General features: G+C 49.8%; 1 protein-coding gene across 11 annotated transcripts in view; it reads left to right on the top strand.

The window, feature by feature from the left end:
• The window catches only part of LOC8053432 (ETS homologous factor), a 140,501-nt gene that overhangs the window by 65,862 nt on the left and 60,384 nt on the right, over positions 1-14,255 (top strand). The window lies entirely within an intron of this gene.

The following is a 14,255-nucleotide window of genomic DNA, read 5'->3' as shown; positions in this document are numbered from 1 at the left end:
CGGTGCAGTTGATAATGCTCGAAGCGCGCCTATACTGTTCCGAAACTTTGTCGCGGGCATGTGCATTCAGCAGGATGTTAGTCTGGCTTGAGATGACGAGTTACGCCACCGTGGGAAAGGGGCGATTTAGGTACTGTTGCACCCTGCAAGAAGCACTCTGCAGGTACTCTGCAACTAGTACTCTTCCACTATAGCGGTCTGCAATTAGTACTCTTCAACTGGCACTCTGCGAGCAATCTGTAACTATAGTATTCTGCAGGATGTCTGTAGAACTAGGCAAGCACTCTGGAGGCACCGTGCAACTAGTACTTTGCATACAGTACTCCGCAAGCAGTCTGCAACTAGTATTCTGTAAGTACTCTGCAGGCACCCTTCAACTGGTACTTTGCAACCAGTGCTCTGCAGGGGGTCTGCAACCAGTACACTGCAGATACTCTGCAGTAATCTGCAGTCACTCTGCGGATCAGGTACTCCGAAACTAGTACTCTGTATGAACTCTGCAGGCATTCTGCAACTAGTACCTTGCAACCAGTGCTCTGCATCGAGTACTTTATAGATGCTCCGCAAATAGCACTCTGCGGGCACACTGCAACTAGTTCTCTGCAGGTGCTCTCTATCTCTAGCACACTGTAGGCACTCTACAACTAGAACCTTGTTGGTCAAACTTATTCGCAGTCAGTTGGTTTATACTTGTCGAGCGAGCCAGCCCAGCCTGGGAGTATGCGAGTAGGTGGTGGCAAACCTTTTGGGACTGTTCGCAACGAAAACAAGGATGTGAATGAAACGGTTATTTACGACATTCTTTTTGGTCGACGAGTTAACGATTAACCCAGTGAATATGTCACTTGGTCGCGCTATAGGATGCGCCATCTTACTCGTGACTTCGGTACGCCCATACTTGTAGCGGTGTCGCTTCGAACTTATCGACATCTGGCAACGACAGCCTAGCAGACGAACACAGCATAGCTTGTCGATGGAAGACACGAGGAGTCAATGGCGGCCACGAGCACGCCCTATCAATGGACGTGTCCCGCTAGTCCTATTTCTTGATAGGACTCCGTCGGAACGGGGGTTTGTCAGAGACCGTTACATTGTCGCGACGCGTCGCCGGCGATTCAAAAAGCGAGCTAGCAGCAACTTTGTGGCCGCCCTCACTCGTTCTTTGTCATGTTCACATCAGGGAGTGTTATCTAATATCTCCGATGGGCGACATCGGTTACTCCACCGGAGCCTTAGCGCATACTTCGTAGCGTTATCCAGATGATTGTCAGTGTTATCACAACGATCTATACTAAAACTCTTTATTAACCGGTTTGCCCCTTTTCAAGTAATTGTGTCGTACGCCTGTTTACCCAGCGGGAACTTAGCGAGCCCCAATGGGTGTAGAATGTCTCTGCTGTAGGTGAGGAATTTACTCGGTACAAACCATCGCTCGCCTCGAATCTGTAACGTACATCACGCAACATGAACGCGGGCCGCAATGCGATGCTCATCCGGATCAAAACGGGCAGGGATGGGGATCGAACGTGGGATCCCCCTGAGTATATATTCCGCAGCGCCGAGCTATCGCTCGACGTGCTCCAGAGTGCGGTACGCTAACGCACTAGGGTAGGCAACCGATCACCCACTTGAAGCCCTAGGTGGCGCCAGCTACCGCCTGTTAGAAAGGGTACAACCGTTAGCATCCATCCATCCACCCATCCTTCATGATCAAAACAATCGGGCCGCAAAACCTGCAACAGCAGGGTGCGCGCGGGAGACTTTTTTCTTGTTCAAGAGGGAAGGCGAGAAAGAAAGGAAGAGAGAGAGCGTGCGACTATTATTATTATTATTGTTGTCGGTGAAGCGTAGCACGTGCAGCATTGCATCCGCAGAGCGCAACTACCTGAGGCGAGCAGCGGCGGGGGCGGCTGCGGAACAAACGCACACACCGTGGCGCGTTCTTCTGCCCGCGTTTTGTCAGTCCGTCAAGTTGCCCGCTCATTGTTGTCGGAATTGGATGTATCACGTGTCGGGGGCCGCACTGTGCGGAACACCCTTCGCGCCGCAATCCCGACAAACGGCTGCTTGGTCGGGTCAAAGACTCGGAGCCATTTCTTCCGATATCGCGCTTCTATATAGCTTTGAATTGGGAACTGTAAATTGCCGTGTTTACTTTTGCTCGATATCCGTATTACGGAGATCTTAGTAGATTGTTTCGATAACGATACCCGATACTGTGCCGGTTGCCTTTGCGCATGCGTCGCATCGCCATCGGGGACTTTTATCAAAGTTTACGGAACGCTCTTCTAAAACTCTCTGCGATAGGGAGCTCGCGCGCTAAACATAAAGCCCCCCTACCCCCTTTCCTCTTCCTCCCCCCCCCCCCTCCCCCCAAAAAAAGAAAAAGAAACGTAGCGTTCGAGCAATGGCTTAGAATAACGTTATATTTTTACATGTATTTTCTTTTCATAATTACTAAAGTAGATATATTAACATAACGAAGGGTTGAGCTAAAATACACGAATTACAGTAACGTGTGAGTGACGTTGGTGACAGCTTTCGGCACATGGCGTGTGAAACGGAAGAGCGATTCCTGTCAATCGATGTTCGAGCTAGAACCAGAAGGGATCGGAATATCGGCACGTAAAAAATGGGCAAACCGATCTTATATTTATCGAAGCAACACGCTATGTAGGATGATGAACCAATTACTTCTAGGGCTTTAGTTTCTTTTTTTTATTTATATTTTATATTAATGTGCTGTATGTCAAATTCGTTGACTCGAACGAGTAATATTTCCTTTGAAACTTTCCGCGTACTTTCGAGTGAATAGAAGAGTTAATGCATCGAACCTGCAAAGGAACCACTTTGTTGCCCTATTAAATGAACTGTCCTTACATATAATTCAAAAAAGTATTATGTATATTTAAAAAAACACATCCGTATAACCCGCTTCGAAGCTAATCGTGAGCCGTAGTGTAAAAATAAATAAATAAGCACTTGCAATTATTTGGGAAATATAATCTTTTGAAGCTGCTAACACCGAAAAAAAGCGTCAAATTAATCCTCATAAAAAAAAGTGGTGCCAGAAAGACGACTACGATCGGTATCACAGCAAATGGATAAACCGGATGGCAGAACAAAGCAAACTAATATAAAACAAAAAATGTCAGCTTTCATAGCAGAGCCAATTTATTGAGTAATCAAATTACCTGCACCGAAAATGTACTTTCGACGCAAAATAAAAAAAAAACACACAAGAAAAGAAAAGTGCACCTATCTGACCCGTATTCAACGCGTCCACGCGCGCGAAGTAACACATAAATGAATGTGCGAAAGGGTTACCGTTTGAATCCGATGGAAATCGATTAGCAAGCTGCACAACCGACATCGCGGGTCATCCTTCAAATTACACACCGTTCGAATTTCGATTTATTCTTTGATATTCGTGTCTGACTTTTTTCTTTCTTGCTTCCTTGTTTTCGGCGGTTTCGAGCACTAGACGGGAAGACGCAGGGGCGTCTGAAGAGGATAACCCGGTGGAGGGGATTCATCTTTTCCTTCCCAGACTGTTTTCGAACATCACCTTCCTGCGCGTCCGTCTTCTTTTTACCAACACCGGTTCCTCTTCGATCAAGTAAAAAAAAAAAAAAATCGCTTACGTATAGACACGTGCTTAGTTTTTGTCACCATATTACCCCCTTATGTCATAGAAAATAAAATACAGTCAGTAACAACGTCGGGTATACGAAAACATCGCCGATGGCGTCAGGTCTGCGAACAGCCACGCTTCGAAAAACTAGTCTGGCCACCGTGGGCATACCTGAGCAACGATGAATAATCAACAGGAGGTTGGAAGACTGGTGGAAATTATCTAGGAAGAAATGAATGACGTGCAACTAACTAACCAACACAGCTGGGGACAGAGGGAAATGGGGTTTCCCTCTCCCGCGTGACTCCGGCCCAAAGTCTCAATCCAGCGCACGCGCACCGGCAGCAAAATGGCGGTGTCCATAGGCCTTACTCGCATATGTATATAGTTCGTTGCAACATACAATTGTACGACATATAAAAGAGAAGAAGGAAATGAAACGCCCGTTTAATGTCTAATCCATCGAGCAGCATTGAGTACTAGGTGAAACTTTGTTTCTTTCTGTGTCCATCTCGCAGAAAGTGTGCCGACGAGTAACTCCCTTTACGTGACGTCATCAAAATTGTGCCTTCGAACCGAGTGACGTTAAAGCTGACGTCATTTCTTTCTTGAAATTCAGGGCCGGCGCCTCTGCTGCTGTTATGTTGGAACAAAGTTACTATAATAACTGACAGGATGAGAACTTTTCAGGAGTGTCGCCTTTCGGTTGTTCCGCCTCCCCCGAACGCTTCGGATCCTCGAGCGTGCACGCGTAGCCAAAGCACGCTGGAAGGCGACGAGCACGGCGGAAGGCGGCGATACCAGTCTCCAATGTTTCTTCGCTTAGACATTATAACCGCGGAACCTATAATGTCACAAAAAAAAGTTTTAACGGCTTGTTTTGCAGGGTTCTTCGTGTAAAGATAAGGCGCACGGCGACGGCCGAAAGGCCCTCTAAAAACGCGAAGGTGGCGTTAAGCCTCAGCCACATACAAAAGACACCGCGTTCACTGCAAACGGGATGACAAAAGTATCTTCGAAAATAACTCGAGCATGTTCGAAGTCTCTTTTTGCTCCATACATCTGTATAGACTTCGAAGAACATGTCGGGCAGACTGTCTTTTGAAGGGTGCGTTAGCAGGGTGGCCGGCGGCTTTACGGGGCGTTTTTTAAACGAGAACATGTGCGGGGATGTTGGTGCCTTGCGCAAGGCATGCACGCGCCGCGCACGCTGGTGACAAACGCGACGCCGACCCATGAAGACCCGCGCATGCGCAGACCGTCGGCAATGACGTCACCAACGTCGACGCAGCTGTCCCTTGCAGCTGCGCACACGCGACCTTGTCGGGCTCGCTGCTCGAGCCTCGATACTGCGACCCTGTACTGGTTGTCGTTTCTGATTTTATGTATTGTTTTCGCATTTCCTGCTATTTCCGGCGAGTGGCTCTGAGCTTACGCATTTTACGCGGCCATTGTTATGTTCCATCCCTACTAGAATCTGTGTTGCCTTCCGGGTAATTGCACCTTAAACACGAACGAGATTAAGTAATTTTCTGTTTGTTTAGGATTAAAACTATAAGTCTACCCGTATTTATTAAGAAAGCATGTCAAACCTGATAATCAATTGATCATTAATGAGTCTAGAATACGATGCGCTTGACACCGTGTCTCTGCTCCTACGATCCTCCGCTGAGTCTTACATTTCGTTAAACCAAATGCATTTTGCCGCGATGACGATAACGAAAACGTTTATGTCTCTTTTAAAGTTCCTGGAAGTAGCCATCGCATGGAGTGTTACCACTAACCTAGCGTGTTTTTAATAATCAATAATAATGATGGAAAAGTCTCAACTAATGCTGTGGCAGGGTCAACCGACGACGGTATAGGTGTAAAGAATCGCTCCCTTACTCAGGGTCACTGCGTTCGCGCTACGAGCGCCAACGACTGCTTACGGCGACATGGTTGCCATGACAACCGATCCGTCCGCGCCACGCGTCGTCATAGTGGAAGGTATGGAGCAGTAATTACGCGCCCGGTGACACACGAAAACGCAAGTGTCTGACCCAGCCTTACTCCCTGAGGTGATAACCGCGTGAAATAAACGGTCAGTCAAAGCGCGAGGGTACAAACAGCCCTTCGACTCACAGAATCGAACAGACAAGACAATATACCGTGGAAACCAAATTAGTCGGAAAAGCTCTGCGCGCTCTCGAACATCGTGGATTGACGTCCGTCCACCGCTCCCAAACCTTTTCGAGGTGCGCGTGTGCGTGCGTACATGCGTGCGACCGCACAAGTACGATTAACGGGAGTTCGACGGGAGGGGGAGGAGGAGGGAGAGAAGGATAAAGGGAGGGTGGGAGAGGGTAGGCCAGGCGTCACCTTCGCCTTGATGAAAGCCCCGCGCGCTCTTGGCCGGAATGCGATCGGCCCGCGGGAGAACTGGATCACCACCGCCGCCGCCACACGCAGTCGTTCCATCCCCGAGGCTGCCGACGGGCTACGCTGGCTGGGACGCTCTCCGCCGCCGGCGGGCCAGCCGCCCACGGCGACGCGGGCGAGCGCTCAACTTCGCCGTTCTTTCAGACTTTCTGCGTTTCACCCTAATTAAGTCCTGACGCAGCCGATGCCACGAGCTGACGGGTCCCATCGAACAGCGTTAAAAGCGCACTGATATGGTGTTCGGAATGTTTTTGTAGGAGTTTTATTATCTCCGAACGAGCCATGTACAGGGAAGACCCAGTGACTTGCACTTTTGACGCTGTTTCATTGCTTCCATGAGTTCGTACCGTGAACTGAAGCTGAAAAGAAGTATAAAGGCGATCCATACGCACTTTTTCAACGCTTGCAACTAAAGTTTCTTGATACCATCTTTTACACATAACAACATCCTTCGCGCGTGACTTTAAATATTATAAATTTTATGCGAGAAACAGGTAGATCCTTTTATCCCAGTGTAATAGCCCAGAGGTCCAAATGGGGGGAGGGGGGGGGGGGGGTTGCAAAGATCAACCGCACTGTATCCAGCCTTGGAAAGGAAGCGTGTGTCGTGCCGGTGTGTCGGAGTTAGGACCGCGGTTCGAGACGAGCCCAGAGAGGCATATATGGCCGCCGCTGCAGTGTGCCGCTGTGGATACAGCGTACGTGTCTTGACGAAGGACAGGCGGCGACCGCTGTGCAAACGAGGCCGGGCAGCTCCGACAAGCTGCGCATACAGCCTCTCAGTCTGCAGGTCTTATCGATAACCCCGTCGACGCTCAGGCAGCGCATGCTGCGAGAATCGACAACAGAAAGAAACCTGTTTCGCAGTACCGTTTGTAGACCGCGCACTGCAGCAGTTGAGCCCCAAACGCAGTGCATGCAGCCTTCGAAGGATTCGGAATACGAATTATGGCCGGTTCACGCGCTTGCGACTGCATGCTTAAGACCGGGGAGGGTAAAAACCGGTTTTATGCCTCTTGTGACTGCTTAGGACCGTCTGCGAGGCGGTCGCAAGCAACCGTTTTTTAACCTCTCCAGTCATAAGCGGTTGTAACGCCTTGTGACAGCCTGTTGACAGCCTGTGGTTGTTGTCATTGCAATAATATCGCCTTTTGACAATACCAGCTACGCTCGTTGTCCCTTTTAAGAAGAGTAGTAAAAAAGGGTTTGGCTACACGTGGTGTGTAACTAGTTTTTGTTTCTATGTGGAGAATTAAGATAACCGTATACGCAATTAGAATTTGATATTTCTTATTTTGTCGAAACGTATACGTTTCAAATGCAGAACGCGTAGTTTCTTTTTTTTCTCTGACAACAAACGATTGTAAGAACTACTTCGTGCACTTTACTAACTGTACGTGTTAGTCATGTCCGAATAGTGGATTTTCAGTTCGAAGAGAATTTGAAGCACATAGAGGTTTTGGTCGAATATTTTCGAATCGTATCCCGAATAGTTTCTCCGGGCCTTTCACTACCGCGCACCATCCTTAAACAAAAAAATTCAGCTATATTCGTGAAGCTTTTCCCCAAAATTCCCCTCATCCACTTCTAAGTTCAGTTAATTTTACGATAACTATATTTATGAACTGTAGTATGCAAGCGACAAATTTGTCACAGCTATCCCGATCGATACTATTTTTAAACTTGCTTGCTATATGCGAATTTTCTCTAAACTTCAAATTCGACAAAACAGAAGCCAAACACGAATGATGAACGCGAGTTGTGAATACATTATTGCCTAACACTAACTCTCGCATAACCGCGTCGGTAAGCCCCGTTGAGTGCGCTTGTAACCGAGCACTTGTGCATTGCGGGGAAGCAATACCCGCGGAGACCGCTAGCCTAGTGGGGTTGCTTCTCCGCAGTGAACATGGGCTTGGTGAGAAGCGCACTCAACGGGGCTAACCCACCGCGATCAACACTTCGAAAAATACGAATATCGTAGTTCATCTCGAAGCGAATATTGAGTAGCATAATATTCGAAACTACAATTCGAATATTCGCCCAACCCTGGTACGTACAGAAGACCGGGTTGGCACGTTGCCGCAAACGCGTTTATCGGTGTGTCAGAAAAAGTACAAGGCTAGCGCGCGAACTCCCGTCGAGCTCTAGCGTTTTACCACTTGGGGTGGATCGAGGGTTCACTGAAAATGGCATAATACGCCAACCAAGTTCTCTATGTGATATTACTTTTTAACAAGAACGTATCGGCGACTCTTGGAAAATTTATGTGGCATCGAGTCGTCGAATTGCGCAGCTGTGGAAGAAAAGAAGCACAAGTAAGCAGAAAAAGGTCCTTTTTGCGAAGGGCCGCTGCTTCAAGATGCAAATTCTGATGAACGTATGTTCGACACCTCGTAAGACGACCACAATATCCGATTTAGTTCGAAGGCGAGGGGTCACAAAGGCCTCTGTCAAGGCGACTTCCCTATGCAGTCTTCACCGTGGCAGAGGAGTACACACGGACCGGACCGTCAACACTTGTAAAACGGACGCGACGACCTGCCGCTGCCCGACGGTGCATAAAAGATTCAACCTCGCGGCGAGTAGATGAGGCAAGCCGCGGCAGTGATTGACACCGCTCGCGACAGTGGCCTTGGCCCTAAAGCCTGCGTCGGATGCGGCGTCGTAACTCTGCGGCGGGTATACATACAAGAGGGGAGTGCACGTCCATCGAGCGTCGGCGAAACTTATTGCTCGGACGAGACGGCGCCGGCTCCCGTTGGGATTTCCCTGTAATCTGAGGCTCGTAAGATTACAAGCACTGCCTGGGGGCATCTCGCGTACGAACCGAGGTTACCTAAGTACCTTCTCAGGCGACCAGTTTTTGAGCAAGTTCGGTGCCTATAATAGGTAATTGTAGCAGACCGCTTTTCTCCTCCGCTACGGTGTCCGTGAAGAAAACGCCTCAGCTGCGCATGCGCGCCGTCAGCTTTGTCTGCATCGTTCAAGGTCTTGTGGTGGATTACGGAGCGCTATCCGGGTGCTTAGCGGGCTGAGGAAACGGTCTACTACAATTCCCCAATGTCTCCGAGAACATGCCATCCGTCTAGAGGTGGCGCAACTTGAGCGAAAGAGACGGATAGAGGTTACATCTGATTGAATTAGCTTAAACGAATTTATTCCGAAAAAAAAAATATTTTGCTAGGTGGCGCAAGTTACCACCTGATTCAAAGGGAACAGCGCGAGCCCGATGCCGAACGTCCTTCGACGCGTTGATTGGACACGAGGCTCAGTCGAACGATGACGAAGCACTCGTGCCCAACCCGGGTCTTCGCTCGATCTCATTGTCATGAAGTCGTTATTTCTAGGGCAAAAGTTGTTTTTATTATTCTTGGTGACGTTCGTTTGTAGTCACTTGTCAAATTACGCTGCCTGTAATGTATGACAGCACGTAGAGCTTGCAGCACAGAGCACGGTAGTGCTATGCGAAACTCTGAACTTGGCGGTTGGGCAAGACACGGTATAGAGACGCGGGCAGTTAATTTTTAGCTATCTACACGTATATCTTCTTCGGGGGCAAACAAATTCAATTATGCGGACGAGCGGACCGTACTAACCGAGTACCAAAATAAGGAAAACAGCATGCAATGTTTATACTGAAAGCACAAAGTCAACACGCGTTTTCTCCGTTTTTCTTCGCAGCGACCGTCGCACAGATCGATGTGTAGTTTAAACTTATATGTCCTCCTCAGATACACAAACTTTCATTCATTGCTTCTTTTGTAGATTAAAGTCAAAATTAAAAGCCTTTTCTTTAGTTCGATCGCCGAACTTTTTCATGTTTTTGGTCCGCAGCGGATCGCCGGAGACGTGTTTTCGTATCGCACGACCGTATGCGAGTCCAGAACTTTCTCGGGACACGAAAAACGGAGATATAACAATTTCTACACCACTGCCCAAACAAAGCGAATGGTACATAAACGCCGCGTTAAATATTTATCTCTATTTAACGACGCCCTAAAAATTAAGCTTTCAAACGCAGTCTTCCTGTATCAGCACCGCTTTTGACGCTCGGCAAGAGGAGTGAAAGCGAGGCCGACGGAACACTTTTGTAGGGTTAACTGCGCGTAAGGTCAAGGACTCGGAATAGCGACGAGTTTTGTAAGCGAACCGGGTGTTAGGCGCGGGTGTAAGTACAGCAAGGTGTCTCTATAACACGCACAATAAGAGAGAGAAAAAAATAAAACATGCTATCGCGTCTTACGCGGCTAATGGGCATCCAAAAGGCGTCGTACTTAGCGTCCGCGTGGGGCGGGCTTCCTGGAAGCCCCATGGCGGCAGTGTCCACGCGCGATCCTTGGCGGCCGAGCCGTCCATTGTCTGCTGGAGAGACCATGCACGGCCGGGCCGCACGCGCGCGCTAAATGGCCGAAAGGTATACCGGCAACGCCTGGGGGGTGCTACGCGTCGTCGTCGCCGTGTTTGTTGTTTATCCCGCCCTGCCGTCCGCGACCATCTCCTGCCGGCGGAATGACGGGCCACTGCCAAGTCGACCTTGGGGGCAGCCGTTTGCGATGCCGCAGCCGCCGTGCATGCGCCAAGTGCAAGTCCCTCAAGGTCTTCTCTGGGCCCCGATGATCTACGCGCAATGAAAAGCGACGTGCTTCGATGAAGGAGCTGCCCGGTTCAAACCGAGCAGCCGTGCGCTGCTTGCTTCCGATGGATCACACAACACAACCTAGAACAATCAGATATACCGCCAACAGTCGCCCCTCTACTTCCGTGTCCTACGCCAACACGCCAGGATGACGCCAACTCGGCGATAACTGGGCCCGAGCACGACGCCGAGAGTTTCGATTGGACACGAGCCCCCAGCCGAACGATGACTCTTTTCAAAAGTTTGCGCCGTCTTGTAGCCGCTGCGCACGTCCTCTTGGGCATGTATTGGATGTTATGGTTGCGACATGCGTTCTGGCGTGAACTCGGCAGAAGGAGTGGAGCGTCATCGTTCGGCGACGACTCGGATCCAGTCACGCGCTTCGTGCCCCCATACATGAATGGATAGACGGATCAATGTTATTGGCTTTACCCTTTGTAACGGGCGGTAGCTTGCGCCACCTAGCCCAAGTCTAAGAAGACGAACATATGATTTCTCCCGCCCTTCTAAGACCAATTTTCTCCCCCTATCACCAGGCAGTGTGGGATATTACCGAAACAACCTTTAAAGGATCGGGCAAAAAAAATTTACCCCCCGCCTGTTTTTCCCAGCGAGGGAGTCGCCCATTTTCTTCTGGTCTCGGATAGTGTCTGCAGGCTGCTCTATGTATAAAATCGTGCTCTTGGAAAAAAAAAAAAAAAAAGAAAAAAAGCATGGCTGACTGAACATAGTCGATATCTGTCAAGGAGTTTTATCGCGTCCATAGAGGTTTTCTACAAAGCACTGTACGTGGAAACCGCGATAAAATTCCTGGCAAACGCTGTATACGACAATGTCAGGTTTATCTGGGGGGAAAAAATCCTGGTGGTCCCTAATAAAGTCAGGGGTATTTTGACACTTCCATAGAGAGGCTGCCCTAGTAGATATGCCTTAAAATATTTTATGCGTCTATATCTATAGTCTTCTAAAGGAAACTCCGGATAAAGCGAAAAAACAATAACCTTATTTCAATAAAGATTTTTTTTTTAGGGGGGGGGGGGGGGGGTCGGCGGAGTATTGTTGCCAAAGCTATCCAAACGATTTATTAAAACCTATTATTGCACGCTTACGATAGTGGTCAAAACCGGGTCGATGCACGCCGGAGAGTCAAAACTCCCAACGCGCATATAGAGCATTCTGAATATAGGAAGACGTGTACCCTTACCCCCGACGAACGAAACCCACCCCGCCCCATCCGTCAGACATGCATCTCGCACATCAGCACCCCACCAAGCTACGCGTCAGCGAGGCCATCCCCGAAGATGTAATACCTCCCTGAGCTGTGTCCCAGGCAGGTCTCAACGCTCCGGCCTTAGACACCTGCCAGAAGAGAGCAGCTGACTGCATTTCTAACGAGGAAAAAAAAAAAAAAAAAGTTAAACTTCCAAGATCGCGGTTTGCGCGACACAAGCACGTCCGAACAGACGCAACACGCGCGCTAACTAAGCACGTTTGTGAGGTCTTATCGTTGCGTCCAGAACTGAAACAGAGCCATCACCAGGATTTTCCCAAGTGCCTGCAGCGGAGCGCTCGCACGCACACGCATCCACTTGGGGGTTACGTAGTTGTGCTTTCGCGGCCTTCGAGACAAGACTTCTTCTGCCCACTCGGCCTTGTGTTAGCGTCTGCGCTCGACGTTGGCCGGCGCGGCGATGGGAGAGGCTTATCGAGATGGTTGGGGGGGTCCCAGAGGCGGCGGGCTGCTGGGGCTTCCCTTGCGAAACCATCTCGTTGGCTCCGCACTGACTTCTCGTGACGTCGCTCTGGCCCGATCGGCGATATCCATGGCCCACCTGGTAGACGTCCACGATGCAAGGATGGAGGCGTACAGGGGGGGGACAGGACGAAGGAAGGCGGGCAGATGTCGTCAAGCCAAAGGAATATTTTTTTTTTTGAGGTTTGGGGGGGGGGGGGGGGGGGGGTTACTGTGCTGAATTAACGGAGATCAATCGGTGCGTCGCAGGAAAGACACTTCTGGTGTCTTCTCGAGTTCAACCAATACCTCCTGCGCATGACGTCGTTATTAGTGGCTCCCCGACCCGCTTCAAGCGGCAAACAGACTGAAGCTCCACGACGACGCAACAGACGCGTGCCGTACGCCTGGCGTTGTTTGTTTGCGTTCTAGCGTCGCGCTTGTTCCGAGACGCTGCAAGGCGCGTTGACGGCGACGCTGACGCCTCCAGCTACGCGGCGCTGCGTAAACCCCCCATTGATGGCTTTTCTTTTTCTTCAAAGTGGCCTCCCCGACTCCTCTTTTCCCCGAGAGAAAATAGTGCCCGTGCAGTTCTACTACTGCGAGTTTACTATAAGGAAGTCTTGCTCTATCTATAGAAGTGGGGCCCTAATCTGGACACTTGGCCAAAAAGTCGCCGAGAAACCTGGCAGCTGTGATTGGCCAACTCCGCACTTGACCTCGGCGCCTACCAATCAGGGCCGTCGGGTTCCTCGCCGTCTTTATCGCCAAGTGTCCAGAATAGGGCCCTTGGTCACTTTTATTGACTAAAGCCCAACAAATAATATGTAATCAAAATCAAGCTTTTACAAAAAAAAAATGCATTCGAGTGCTTTTTTTTTTAAGATACGTGTTGGTAAATTGTAGGTTAGCATGCCGTTATTTTATCAAAACGAACACGTTCAAAACCGCCCAAAAGCCTAGTTTCTTTCTCCGACAACGAAATATTTTAAGAACGGCGCACAAATATGCGCAAAAGCTTCCTTTTTCTTTTTTAAGAATTACTTCGCACGAATTGGAATGTCATTAGAAGCGAGCTGTCAGCGTGTCGCCCATACGACACCCGCGAGTCACACAGGCGTCACGTGACAGCAGGCACTTAGCACTGCCATTCCCGAGTGTGCCCGCGCGTGCACTGCCTTGTCCTTCACCGGGCGGAGAGAAAGAAGTCGCGGGCTCCGGGTTGCGAAGCGTGCCGGCACGTCGACGCCGTCAACGTCCCGCCGCGGGCGACCGCGGACGCGCCTTTACAATCCGATTGCGATGCGTCGCACGCCGGCGCCGTGTAATCAATGCGGCCTTGATCGCGGCCGGCTTGACCATTTCGTGCTCGTCACCGCCGACGACCAGCGTGCGGCAAGGAGCGACCCTCGCCCGATGAGTGCCGAGCGAGAGCGCCACCAGAAATCGAGCCCGTTTCGTCATTATTAACTACGAAAACGATATATTTTTTTTATAGTTTTGGCCAGATGGTTGTCGGGATAGGCTGTTTACTTTCTTGGCTCGTGGTTATGACGCCGCACCCGAGGCGGTGGGGGTGGGCTGTGCAACGGATCGTTCGCGAATGCTTCGCCCTCCAAAAACAGATTGAAGCGCACTGCCTACAGATAGACGATGTAACCCTGGAGCGAGGCGACAAAAAAAAGGACGGTCAGACACGAAACTTCGACCGCAGCTCTGTGTCAATCCTTAGCCGACTCGCTTGCCTACTAGCTTTAACTGCCTACAGATCCTGTGGGTAAAGTTTCTTGTTTAAGACAAATACATCGATTTATTAGCGCCGAGATTTT

Source organism: Ixodes scapularis, unplaced genomic scaffold, assembly GCF_016920785.2.
Source record: "Ixodes scapularis isolate PalLabHiFi unplaced genomic scaffold, ASM1692078v2 PGA_scaffold7__128_contigs__length_106722199, whole genome shotgun sequence".
Taxonomy (NCBI): domain Eukaryota; kingdom Metazoa; phylum Arthropoda; class Arachnida; order Ixodida; family Ixodidae; genus Ixodes; species Ixodes scapularis.
Note: the sequence above shows the minus strand (reverse complement) of the source record. Positions and strands in the feature narration are given on the sequence as shown.